Source organism: Gallinula chloropus (assembly GCF_964237585.1).
Source record: "Gallinula chloropus genome assembly, chromosome: 5".
Lineage (NCBI taxonomy): Eukaryota > Metazoa > Chordata > Aves > Gruiformes > Rallidae > Gallinula > Gallinula chloropus.
Genome location: NC_140090.1, coordinates 78,504,629 through 78,517,737, shown reverse-complemented (window position 1 = coordinate 78,517,737; position 13,109 = coordinate 78,504,629). Strand labels below are relative to the sequence as shown.

Genomic DNA, 13,109 nt, shown 5'->3' with positions numbered 1-13,109 from the left:
CTTTCCTTCTACTCTCCATATGTATTTAGTGGAAGTTCAAAAGTTTTCCTCTCTATCCAGAGCAGTGGGTCTCTACAGGACAAATAAGGGAAAAAAAAAAAACCAACCCTTTTCTATGGGTCAGGTTACTCTCTTTTTCCTGCTCAATTAAAAAGAGGAGTATATAAAATCGTAAAAATTCCTGAGTATTAACCAAACATCACCAATTTTATAGTTTCAAGTTTAGAGAAAATGACTCATGGGGATTTTTAACAAAGAATTGCTCAAAACACCGTGGAGTGTGATTCACATTAGTAAATCAAGACACAAGAGAGGCAACAAAAATGCCTTTAACCTGATACTCGCTCTTCCCCTGAGTGTTTTGTGAAGCGGGTGGCTGAGACTTCCCCTCCACTCTGGGGCCTGGCAGTGAAGGGAGCAGTGGGGAGGGAAGGAGCAGGGATGGATGTTGCTAAATGGTCCCACCTCTGCTTCTGGGGCGGTTGAGATGTGATAGGAACAGTGCATCAGGTGCCACCTGCCCCACTGTGGTGCTGCATGTTGTCTGTCAGCCCCTGTACAGTCTGGCTTGCAAGTTAGCTGCCATCATCTTCTTGGGCAGGCTGGCTGGACTAAAGGATTACATCCCAAACATCCCTGCCTGAGAGGCAGGAATTCTGACTATCTTGTTTATTGATTTTTATTAGGGTCAGAATAATGAAGCAGAGCCTAATTATTGTAAGTAATCAAGACTAGCGATGGAAGAAAGTGTGTTGTTGGGCACCTTTAGCAAACACACCTGGCTCAGACCTGAGCGTGTGTCCAGCACCGTGCTGAGCTATTCTAAATTTTAAGGTCAGCATGGCAAGAGAGATGTCCCATCGACAGCAGCCTGCTGCTTGTAGGGACTTTGAGAGAGGAGCCAGCTTCTTTGGCTCTACCTGAAAGCAAGGAGCATTGACAAAGCCCGCTTGTAACACAACCCTTGTGAGAAGAATTGTTCAACAAATAGCCAGATAATCTAGTTTGCCTTTTCCACGATGTTTTCCTTTGCCCTGTGCTGGCAGTCAGCCTTTCCCAGGTTTAACCTTGCATACAAGATTTTATCTCGCGAGCCTGCTGGTTGTGGAAAGCATCACTGACTTACCAAGTGGATTACTGGGCAAAATCGATTTTACTTGGTACATTCATATGCTGAAAAGCAACATAATAGCGTCTGCCTTGCTTCCACACCAGCGAGGGGTGAGTGCCCCAACATGTGCTGGAGACCCTCCACGAGTCGGAGAGGAGACCGAGGGTTTCGGACCGATGATCATCACCAGTGTAATTCCTGTGGCATCGTTTCAGCTGACTGAACAGGACCTGCAGAAATGCCTTAGGTATACATGCATTGATGTATATTTTGTGGCTGTCTTTACTTAAGTGTTAAACATTCCCCGTGAGCAATGAGAGCAGAGACCTTCCCCGTGCTCCTTGTAGCTTCTTTGGTTGATATATGATGTTTTCCCTCCTTTTTGTCAAAGTGTCCTCTGTTCCAGAGATAATGCAATTGCTATGCAGTGCCGTGCAAATACTCTTCTGTATTTGTATCTCTTTTCTATTTAATTATACTGTATAAATGTCCTCAGTAAATTTGATAAGTTGGGTGAAGGATATTGATTTTTGAGTCTCTCTTGTGCAGGGCTCCTTGTAACAGCAGCAGCAGCCGTTCACCGGGCCTATTTCCTGAGGAGGTTTTGAAGGTTCAGCATTTAAGTAGCTACAGGATAACAAAGGAATTTCTTTCTCTACGCTCCCGTTTGAGCTGCTGATTGCAGGGTTTAAGGCCACAGAGAAAACATTAGTGTTGGGTGCGTTTTTTTCAAAGCCTTAGACTCATGTCATCAGCAAAAGGAAGGTGGGAAGGGAAATCAGGATACAGAATAGACCCATTGCCTTCATTCCTGAAAGAAAGCCTGCTGCCAGCTTTAGAAAGAAATAGGAGAGGGATGCTCCCAGGGTGGGGTGAGATCCTGGGGCAGCAGTGGGGGGGGGACTTTGAGACTGCAGCTGGGCATCCTCCCACCTCCTCCCTGTGTCACCCCCTGGCTGATGGTGGGGCAGCTGGAGTGGGAGAGAGAGAGAAAGACCATCAGGCTTGCAGAAAGGAGGAGAGGGAATCTGCAGGGTTAAAACGGGAGGACCAACGGTCTATTTTTAACTGCAGTTTTCAATGTGAAGTGTCACCGATGTTAAAAAAAGCTCCTGGTAAATAGTGGGAAGATGCAGGCGATAGTGGGAAGCCAGCTGCAGCTTTCTGAACTGCTCGCTGCTGTTTGTGGGGAGGCTGCAAACACTTGCTTAGTGTTAATGTTTTAATTTTCCTTTCCTCAGCCTGAGGTCTCCCTCCACAAGGGACTTTCTTTAAACCGTGCTTAGCTTTCAGCCCAACATGATTTTTGTTCTTCGAGAGGAGAAGGGAGAAATGCAGACCTGTGTGTGTTTTCCTATTGCACTCACATTCTCTTGGAACAGAAAATGTTTTCCTTTCCGTTTTTTTCTTTTCTGTGCTGAAAATTGGACCCTATTTTTTTTCTGGCTAATTTCTCATGTAGGATTTTTAGTCTTGATCTATAATGCAGGCCTGTGGCTGTTCCTGCTAAAAGTTTGGTCCCACCAGAGCTTTCATTATAAATCCTTACTTTCAGTAGCAAGTCGCTTTCTGCAAATGTTGCCTCGTGGAACCACCCAGCTTGGGTGGGATGGGGAGGTCAGCATCCCTGCACCTCTCAGCTGTCTGCTCGCAGCTCCCCAGGATTTGGGAACTCAGGGGTTGGGTGTGTTTGCTTGCTGGCTGCATTAAAGCAGGAGGCTGGAGCCATTGGTCTCTCCCTTCAGTGATCCGTGGGATAATGCATCCCCAAGTAGTGGCCGTTTCTATCCATTGTGTCACCGATCTGCGCATTAAAGGGACCCCGAGTAGGTGTTGCTACAATAAACCATAACAGCTCTATAGGAGCCGTCACAGTTCATTGCATCAATAATCTGCGTATTAAGGCGTCCTGAGCAGGCCTGGGCACACAATGGACCGTTATGGCTCCAGATGAGCCTGTATAAATTTAGGTCAATAACCTGAGTGTTGTTAAATCCCAAAATAGCCTTGCTACAGCGAGCTGGCAAGGCTTGTAAGAAAGATGTGTAGATTATGCAAACCTGTGGTGGTTGCAGAGGATGCTCTGACTTAGTGCTAAAGGTTAGTGGCGAGAGAATTATTTCATCTTATTTATTACTGTTATCTGAACCTCTCTCTGCTCGCTTGTCTCCCTCCTTCCCTCTCCTTTCACTCCTCTGGAAATTAAACTGCGTGAGCGATGCTGCAAGAGCAGCAAAGGCGAGATGTGGAGGGAGAGACGGTGATGGAGGGATGGGAGGAGTGGGGAGAAGGCGGCATTTCACAGGTGAGCCATCCCAGAGCTGCCTCTGAGCTCATTCCTGCAGGATTTTATGGGAATACTTGCACATTTCCCTCCTGACTGCATTTTATGCCTGACCCTGTGGGGCTGTGCTGCCTGGAGCTTGAGTTCTGCATGAGGGCGAGCCCCAAGTACAGGAGGGTGCCCCACAGCTCAGCATTCCCTCGCTTACTCCAAAAGCCACCCACCATCCTCATCCCTGACTCATTTCTTCACCCAAGCCCTTCTTGCTCCTCAGTGCCCAACACCTGTCTGCCCTCTCCTTCCCTCCATGGCTTTTAGCATCCAGCTCCTTCCTTCGTTTGTCATTTCCCCCAGACAAGGCCCTTTTGTAGGTAGGTGGTGGGGAGAGGAACGCCTTCAGCAGGCCGGGGAGGCGGTTGCATTGTGGGTGTACGCCTGAATGGAGACGTAGCCTTGAACTCTTGAACCCTCCTTTTTTGTGTGTGTGTAGAGTAAAGCTGCTGTGTGCTGAAAACAAACAGGACTCACTTCGCTGGAAAGAGCTTGTGTAGTGGGAACAGATCTCAGACTACAAGAAACGGGGTTTTCCACATTTCCACTCTGTGACTTTCCATTTGAGATTTTGCCAGCGGGTTGGGCGGCAAGAGATGAATTAGCTGAGCTGTTCAAGGTATTACATGTATTTCCCCCTTTGGAGACTTGTTAGAATGTATTTTCTTCAGCTATACTAATAAGTATTACAAACAAAACACAGATTTCCCTTTTGAATATTGCTTTGCACAGAGAATCATCTACATTTTAAAAAAAAAGTATGTTAAGCAACATGAATAGCTTCAGGCTGTTTTATTTCATGTTGCTAAATAAGTCAATGCAGATGAAGACTTTTTATGTAAGAGTGGCTTGTAAATATAAGCACTAAGATAAGGGCAAATTATAACTCCAGAGATTTCCTAGAGAGAGAAGAGTGTCACTGCTTCTTTCCACTATTCCCAGTCCAGGCAGAGCTGCTAGGACAGGCTCTGGGAGATTAGACAGAAGAAAGCTTGAGATAGCTCTGATGTAATAAGAAGCACAGGGAGTTTGTTCTGTATGGGGGAATTTGTTGTGTGAGTGGGGGTCTCTCTCCTGGTCTGCTGCACCGTGGTGCAGCTTGGGCATGAGGAGCTTCACCTCTGCTCTTCAGCTGAGCTGGGTCCTGAGTGACTGGTGAGCTCTGCTGCCAGGTTCCTCCTCTGGCCCTCAACTGGGACATGAAGGGGTGGGCTGGTGTGCACTGCTGTGATGTTTCCACCAAGGTCCCTTCCACAGTATGTAGCCAAGAAGAACATCCTGTGTCACTGCTCATCACTGGAGCCTCTTGGGTCTTCCTGTAACATTTCATTGTCTGATCCTCATTGTGAAAGATTCAAGAAACGAGGAGTGAAGGGGTAGTATCCCAGCCTCAGAGACACTTCAGTTGTACACCCTGTAAGGCTGTAGGGTGTGCTGATTGGGATGAGGGTGCCCTCATGTTCTTGGCTTCCATCAACCTGCCTGGTCGCAACTCGGGATACGAGGCGGGTGCCACTGCAGGAGTGAGGGGCCTTCTGACTGCCAGGCAGAGGTGGTGCAGAGGAAGGAAGCACTGTACTCACTCAGTATCCTATGAGTTTTCTTGTAAGGACACACTCACCTAGTTGCTTCTTTTATTGTTTCTTTTATTGAGGAGCCAAACAGAGCCAAGGACTTGGAAGGGTGGTTGGAAGGGTCATAGAGACAAGTGGCTCCGCTTGCTGTTTCCAACTTTCGGTTAAGGAGGAATTCAGGAGGAACTCAGGAGTACTGTAGAAGTATATACTACCTGCAGATGTTTAATAAATCCTGCAAGGCAGGAGCACTGGGTTCTGCTGTGGCAAGCTGTGAAACACTCAGCCACTGCTTCTGCCAGCCTGGCGCTTTTGGCCATGGACCAGTGAGGGAAGTGGGCTCCCCAGACTGGCGGCACAGAGTCGTGGGGATGGGAGGAATGTGAGGGGAGCAGGGGGGAGCAGGGCGCATGTGTGGTGAGAGGGGGGTTGTGGAGGTTGGGAGGATGTGGCTCTTGGCCACATGAAGATTTTGGTACGCAGGAAGTTTGGGCACCCTGATTACAAACATACGTATGTTGGGAGATGGATAGCAAGATCTCTGTCTCTTTCCTAATTTGATTTGTATTTAGATGGAGAGAGGAAAACCACCGAAGCAGGGAAATGGGTGGCTGTGTGGTTTCCTAGCCAGCAGAAGCTGAAAACGGTTTAAAGTTCACATCTAGCAGTACAGTAGTAACTAGAAGGAGACAACTGAAGGCAAGTGCCCATCTCCTGCCCCTTGGCAAGTGAGGAAGTTGGGTTTCCCTTTGTTCAGCTCTGGGGATGGATGAGCTCTCCACGCTAGCTCTGGAGATGGCAGCAGTGCTGTGGTGCAGTTTAGAGTTTTTCTGGGTTAATCATTTTCAAAACTGAAAACATGAACTGCTGATAGTGAGAATAAAAAGGGTGAAGTTTGTTGTGTTGGAGTTAGGGAGGGTGAAGGAGGGACCAGAACAAAACCAAACCTTGAAAGCAACAATAGCTGCACACCAAAGTGTTTATTTAACCAGGCCTTTTTTCATAGTTGTTTTCTCTTCTTTTCCTCTTGTCCTTGCTTTTGCTTGCTGATGTATGTACAGCATATGGAAAGGTTGAAAAGTGGCAATTACTAAATGAGAGGAGATAGAAACTGTTCTCCAGCAGCTCCAGATGGGGGTTAGTGATGCTGTTCACAGGCTGTGTGCCGGCACTTCACTCTGCAGTATAAAATGCCCTCTAATGGCCAAGTAACTGCATAACTCATCCGACAAACCACCAAATACTCATTTTTTTTTCTCGGGCTTTCTAACTTGGCCTTGCTGATTCTGCTACAGGAGCAAATAACTGCTTAGGTAGAGTAGAGCTTTTGCCTACCCAGATGTGCAAACAGCAAAGGTTCACCTCACCCCAGCATTAGCCTTTGTAATTAGTAAAAATACCACGTAATTTAAGGAACTCTAGGAAAATGTAAATTGAGTTTTTATTTTTCAGTATGGCAGGGATCTTTGGAGGCTGTAAGATTATTTATGTATCAGTTCCTCTTGTTTTATTCAAAAAGTTAAGGGCAGTTTCCCAGCCAGTTATGTGCTGTAGCCATATCAGTGTGTGCATTATCAGTGTCAGATACTTACAAAAACAAGATAAGAGAGGCTGAAGGAGGCCCATGATTAATTAGCAGATGGATTAGGTGCTCTCGAAGCTAAGTGGATAATTTGGGTTCAGCTCCTGGTTATTGTTTTGCCCACCACCAGGCCCCTGAAGGCTGTCAGTGCAGGGTAGAGCAGAGCATCCACCTGCTTCACTTCTGATGCCAGGAAGAGAGAAGACAGTTATTTTCTTTTAAAGCAATTTTCTTCTTGTCTGTTTGGGATCCTTGTTTGTATTTTAGCTTTAGGAATGAAAGGAGTGCCAGTTCTGGCGTTTCTAGCTTTACTTGAAAACTCCCAGAGGATCTGCAGAGAGCTGTTACTGCCTGACAAGGGAGGGTGCCTGGATCTTTTTTTCTCAAAGTGAAAACATAGTCACTAATGTTGGAAAACAAAGTTGGGAAAGAAAAGCTGAAAAACAACAAGTATCTCACTAACCTGTCTCTCTCTTGTCCCATGGCTATTGTGGCATCACTAAGATGGAGAGGAAGGAAAATGTGACAGACCCATATGATTTTATTTCCCTTTTCCCCTTGGAAAGACACGTGTATATCTTTGTGATATACATATATATTTGTGATTCTTCTTTTACCGGCTCAACAAGTAGCTTTCGTGGAGTAGAATTGATGAGGGGCACTTGCTGTGACTTTCAAGGGCTGAAAGGAATGCAGGATCAGACCCTCTGTGCTGTCTTTGAAGCCTTATTATTTTAGCACAGGCTGTATCTCGTTGCATAATGCTCTAAGATGTGGTCTGCATCGTTATGTAGCGTGTTTAATTTAGCAACAGATGTGCAGGCTCATATGCCGTTATGGTACATTTTGTTCACTCATATAATAGCAAGTTCCTCCAAATTGTTACCAGTTCTTCAGCACAAGACTCCTACAGCATGTTATTCTCCTTCTCCGTGCGGTGAAGAGCAGCAGAACTCTTTATTTGCCATCAGCAGGTGTGAACGTGGGAGTGCCGGCTCTCCATGGAGCACGTTTAACCCGCTGCGGTACTGCCTTCGCTGCCAGGCTGCAGCACCCAGCGACTGCACCTTCCCCAGCAGTTTTTAGGGGTAAAACACCAGGTAAGCAGGGAAGGTGCAAGATTTTGGTCATTAGATTTCTGAGCAGTAAGACAGAGAGTCACCTAAACAGCGCTTAGTGCCACCCATGGTGTTGTCCAGTCACTCCCATGGAGAGGCCTTAATGCAAAACATCGCTGAACGCTCTGTGGCAGCAAAATCATACTAAATAACCATTAAACATTAAGCCTAATTAACAGTGGGTTTGGAGCGAGAGTTCTGCCTTCATCATTTTGAAGGTGCAGAGGGTCTAGGGGTGAGGGGGATGCAGGCTGCTGGGAGCCTGGCACTGATAAGTGATTTACAGCAGCCAAGGTAGTTCTCGGAGGAACTGGGTAAAAGGACTTTCCTCCCCCCCAGTATCCTATTTAACACCCCTAGTAGCCTATGCAATGGCTGAGATTGTTTTTGGAGTGGAAGAAGTCCGAACCCTGGCCACACAGAAACTGTGTGATTCCTCCTTCACAAGATTTAAATCTCTCAAGCATTTAAAAACGGAAAACAAACCCAACCCCCCTATTTTTTATTTTGGCTAATGAAAATCTATGTTTGTTCTCACCACCATATAAATGTTTAATCCATTTTTTGGTTCCTGCTGGGCTATTGGGCTTAATGGTGTCTTGGCACTGTGAGTTCCCCATGTTGTTTTATTGTGATTTAAAAGAAAACATCTTTTTTAGAAAAAGAGGGTTCACAGGAAGGATCGTGTCATCCATCCCTTCCCTTCCTTGTGCTTCCCTCCTCCCCTGCGCTGGTGCCAGGGCTGTAGAGAAAGGAGAAGGTGATGGGGGCTGAGCAGGGGTATCGCACGCAGGGCTCCGCCGCCAGCGCGGGGAGGAAGGATGACACAGTGTTCGCCAAGTGATCCTCCTGCATTGTACCGGCTGCTTTGTCCGCTCCCCTCCCCTGTCATTATCTCTGTGTGTCTCCTTTCTTCTCTCTGCGCTTCCTTTCTTGCGCCAAACTCTGCTTCTCAGCCCCTGCTGCCCTCCCCACCGCAGCTGCCGGCGTCGGAAACGATCAGCTGTGGAAACGGGCAGCTCGTGCAGAGGAGTTGACACTGACGCCAGGCTTAAACACTTCACAGCTCCCAGGGCTGTTCTTCCACTGAAATCTCAATTCAGCTTTGGGAAACTGGACCTTAACACAAAGGAGGCTGCAGGGAGAGATGCCCTCGGCACTGGCAGGTACTGACTTCATGATTACAGATTGCTTGGGCATCCTGCTCTGCTTCTACCTCAGCGGACTGATGTCCTGCAGTAAGCACCAGTATAAAACCTTCTCTGGGAACCTCTCCTTCCCCAAGAGCCTAGGAAATGTCCAACAATATCATCACAACATTTGGATTGGATTTTTCCTTGTTTAAGTAAGGAGTTGTACATACAGAAACCCAGTTTAGATGTGAGGAAGAATGGAAATGTCCCTTTGCTGTTTGGAAGTGAGAGCTTTTGCAGTTCATGGAGCTGGGAGCTCTCTGTAGTAGGGAATCTCCATTTTGTTGATGCCATGTTTCATAGAGGGTAGAAAATGTAGTCAGGGAGTGTGAGCAACAGATTTCTGACTGCAAGCAACAGATTTCCACTAAGGGTCTGGGAGTGTGCACGTGGGGGTTTTTTGATTGTTTAGAAAGATGCTTGTATTTGAAGTTAAAGAGGAGTCCCACTTAACCTGTGACCACGTATTCAATGGCAGAAGTGGTGTGTTCGTACCACTTGTTCATTCACACCTCAAAAGGCAGCAGCCACGGGTTTATTGCATCCAGGCTGAGGAGCTGCACGTTGGGCAGGACTCACAGGTGTGGTTTCACATGCTTTCCAAAGCCTTGCAGGGCTCTGTGCTTCAATTTATCATAAAAAAAGGGTGTAGGAAACACCACAGCACTTTCCTGGGGCTGTGCATGGAGAGAGGGAGTGTGTGAGACATGGTTTTGTTCCAGAGCTGTGGCTCTTAGTCACTTGTGGGATGCCAACATGGTTTGGTGATGCTCTAAAATAGATGTTGCCCGTTTTGTGGTACTGAGCTACCTACATGTGCTGTGAAAGGATGATAAAACAGTGCCAGTTGAGAGAGAGAGAGAGAGCTTAAAATAAAAGTCACCTTTCTCTTATTTTTTGTCAAAAAGCGCATTTTATTTTGGAAAATCGCCTTTTCTTTCTCTTCATTTCCCTTCAAAAGCAGGAAAAATAAGCCCTAATACAGCTTTCTCTGCTCTCATTTTCTGGCTCATGGATTGTGGTATTTAACGGGCGGTATTAAGAAGCCATTTCAATGTGTTACATCAGGATTGTTTGGGGTTGGGGTTCTTTTTTCCCCTTAAAACATGGTCTTTAAGTCCGCTCCTCCTTCAAATAAATAAATAACTGCTGGGCTAGCCTTGAGTCTGAGGGTTTTAAAGAAAATTTACATTTTGAAAGACACTGTTGGAGGCTAACAGGGCCATGCAATTACTGTATGTAAATCACTTCACTTGTTTCCTAATCTTGCTGAAGATGAAGTACAGTTTTGGTGTGTGCCTCTCTCTCTCTCTCTCAAATTTCCTTACACAATGAGGTTTTCTTGGATTTTAATTGCTGACCATGATTTTGGTTCTGCCCTGCCTGATTGTGTTTATTTTCCTGCGAAGGGACGTTTAGCCTTGTGATTGTTTGGAGGTTGGGTTGGCTGTAGGAAGCGTTGAGGATAGATTGAAGTTGGACACACAACTAATTGCGTCCCCCATCCCACGAATGGAAGAACTGCTTCCTTAATTATGGCTTCATATGAAGGCTGGGGGAGTATCTGCTCGTTTCTGTGCCCCACACATCTGCTTTTCTCTGTTTCAGCCATCCCTGCCAAGTCCTGCTCAGCAGCTCCTGCCACATTTGTAATAAGTTTATCAGAGTTAGGCTTTTCTAGCTGGTGGGTATCATCATGGACACCTGTTAAACCAAGATGGAATGGTTAACACCATTAGGAAGCTCATTCCTGGACGTTACATTAAGTTGTGTGGGGTTCTGATAATAGAAGCAGTAATTTCTCTGGTTGTTACTAGTTTCTTGTGTAGAAAGTTTTCCTCTGGGGAGTAATGCAGGGAATTGAGATGGCAGGAGAATAGAACTTCAGTGGAAGCATTTGTCCATCAGAAAATGCACTCTGTCAAAATTAAATACACTTTGCATATTGATTTGCTTTGGGAAAATAAGGGGGAAGAGTTGTGGCCCCAACAGAATGAACCAATTGGACCTTTTCTGATCAAAATACCAACTTTTTCTCCCTCCTGACACGACTTTTTTTTATACCCTGGTTATTTCACCCTGAAAGTGGAGTGGGATACAATAGAGGTATAAATTCACTTCTATACTTTTAAGTGTTGATCCTGGAAATGCTGTTGGCTACTCTGGCTTTAGCTACACTAACAGTTTAATTTTTATGGTAAGAAATATTTTGACAGTAGCAAGCTCCTGCCTCCGGAATGGAAGTTTTCTGCTTCTTTTAGAATGTTGCATTAATTATTAATGTGAGTGGGAATCGTGCTCTTTAGCATCCCTATGTTTAAAAAAAAAAATCAATTAATTATTGCTATAAATCTCAGAGATTATGCTGCAGTTGCACTGCTGGGAAATTGGCCATTAACTACCAGGAAATCGCCTATCTTCCCTTAGTCAGAATTCAGTTGTACCAACACAACCCTTTTCCTTTTATAAATTAACTATCAATGTGATGCATAATTGATAACCATTTATAATGATAACAATAATCTCCATGAAATTGTCATCGTGGTATGCAGCAGCTTTGTTACTGCCTTTACCCCTCGCGTGCTCAGCCTTGCCTGTGGTGTTTGTTAACTCTGGTTTCTGGGAATTTATTGCTCCACTGGTGTGGTTTTAGGAGAGCCCTGAGCTGTTGCAGAGGAGTAAAACACAAGGTAGAAACGCCTCGCTGAACTGTGTGAATCTGAAGAACCTGAAGTGTTTGGAGAGGGTGGGTTAAATGTTGCTATCGCTGCCCTACAGAAGGGGGGGGAACCAGAAGTTGAGGTCACAAACATTGTCCAGGGTCAACTTTTTGGACATCAGCCTGGATTATTCCTGGGTTTGTGGTGGTGTCTCCTTGTGTGTTTTCTTAGTTTGTTGTGAAAATTCCATTTGCAAATGATGCAGTGTGAAAATTCACCTGCCACAGAGGACCTGCTTGGGGACCAGGTTGAACAAGTGGTACCAAATTTGTGATTACTGATGGGTTTTTTCAGAGTTTGCTTATTTTATTTTTAACCCTTTCTAGTACTTTGTACCTGAGTGGTTGAGACTTGGCAGTGAGGAAAGTGTTTCTTGCTGTGCTTGTGCTCATCCCTGTCTCCCTCTTCCCCTTCTTGCCTTGCAAGACCTCCAAAAACGTGGTGGTGTTTTGCTGTGTTTGTAGAAATCACAGTTTCCCACTAATTCTGCTCTTCTGGCACCTGTCAGTAGGTTTAAAAGGGTGCTAGATGGCTTGGGGGGGACAGGAGCCCCTTGGGGCAGGATGCATCTCTGGAGATTAAGTTGTTTATATCGGGGTCCTCTGTTTTCACCTTAAAATGTAAAGGAGGATATTGACTCCCTGGTAAGTGCAGCCTAAGATGGTGAAATTAATGTGTTGCAGTGATGGATTGTTTGGATTCAGTGAGGTCTCTTCTTGTATGTCTTGGTTCCTGAATACTGTTGTGGAACTTGCTCTGGAAAGCTCATCCCTGGATTCCACAATGAAGCTGTGGGGTAAAAGTGCTGTGATGGCACGTTCAGGGTCTGCAGCCTGAGCTCAGGTCGGAATGTTCAGGTATTAAAATGAACCTTTGGATCTCTGTAGGAACAAAAGCATCAGACCTGAGAGGATCCATTTAAGGTCTTCCTTGGTGTCACCAACATAGACTGGTCTGGGTTGGAAGGGACCCCAAGGACCACAGAGCTCCAACCCCCTGCCACAGGCAGGGACACCAACCTCCAGGCCTGGAGCTACACAAGGTTGCCCAGGGCCCCATCCAACCTGGCCTTGAACACCCCCAGGGATGGGGCATCCATCCCCTCTCTGGGCAGCCTGTTCCAGCCCCTCACCACTCTCTCTGCAAAGAACTTCCCCCTAATACCTAATTTAAACCTTCCCTCCTTTAGCTTCTGTCCATCCCCCTTGTCCTGCCATTGTCTGCCCTTTTAACAAGCTGATTCCCCTCCTGTTTCTCTGCTCCCTTCAGGGACCGGCAGGCTGCAATGAGGTCCCCCCACAGCCTTCTCTTCTCCAGGCTGAACCATCCCAGCTCCCTCAGCCTCTCTCCATAGGGGAGCTGCTCCAGCCCTCTGATCATCTCTGTGGCTCCTCTGACCCCTCTCCAACAGTCCCACATCTTTCTTGTATTGGGGCCCCAGCTCTGGACACAGGACTCCAGCTGGGGCCTCCCAAG

General features: G+C 46.3%; 1 protein-coding gene across 1 annotated transcript in view; it reads left to right on the top strand.

Annotated features, from left to right (window-relative positions):
• Nucleotides 1-13,109, top strand: part of LOC311192892 (C-terminal-binding protein 2) — a 138,205-nt gene that overhangs the window by 61,219 nt on the left and 63,877 nt on the right. The window lies entirely within an intron of this gene.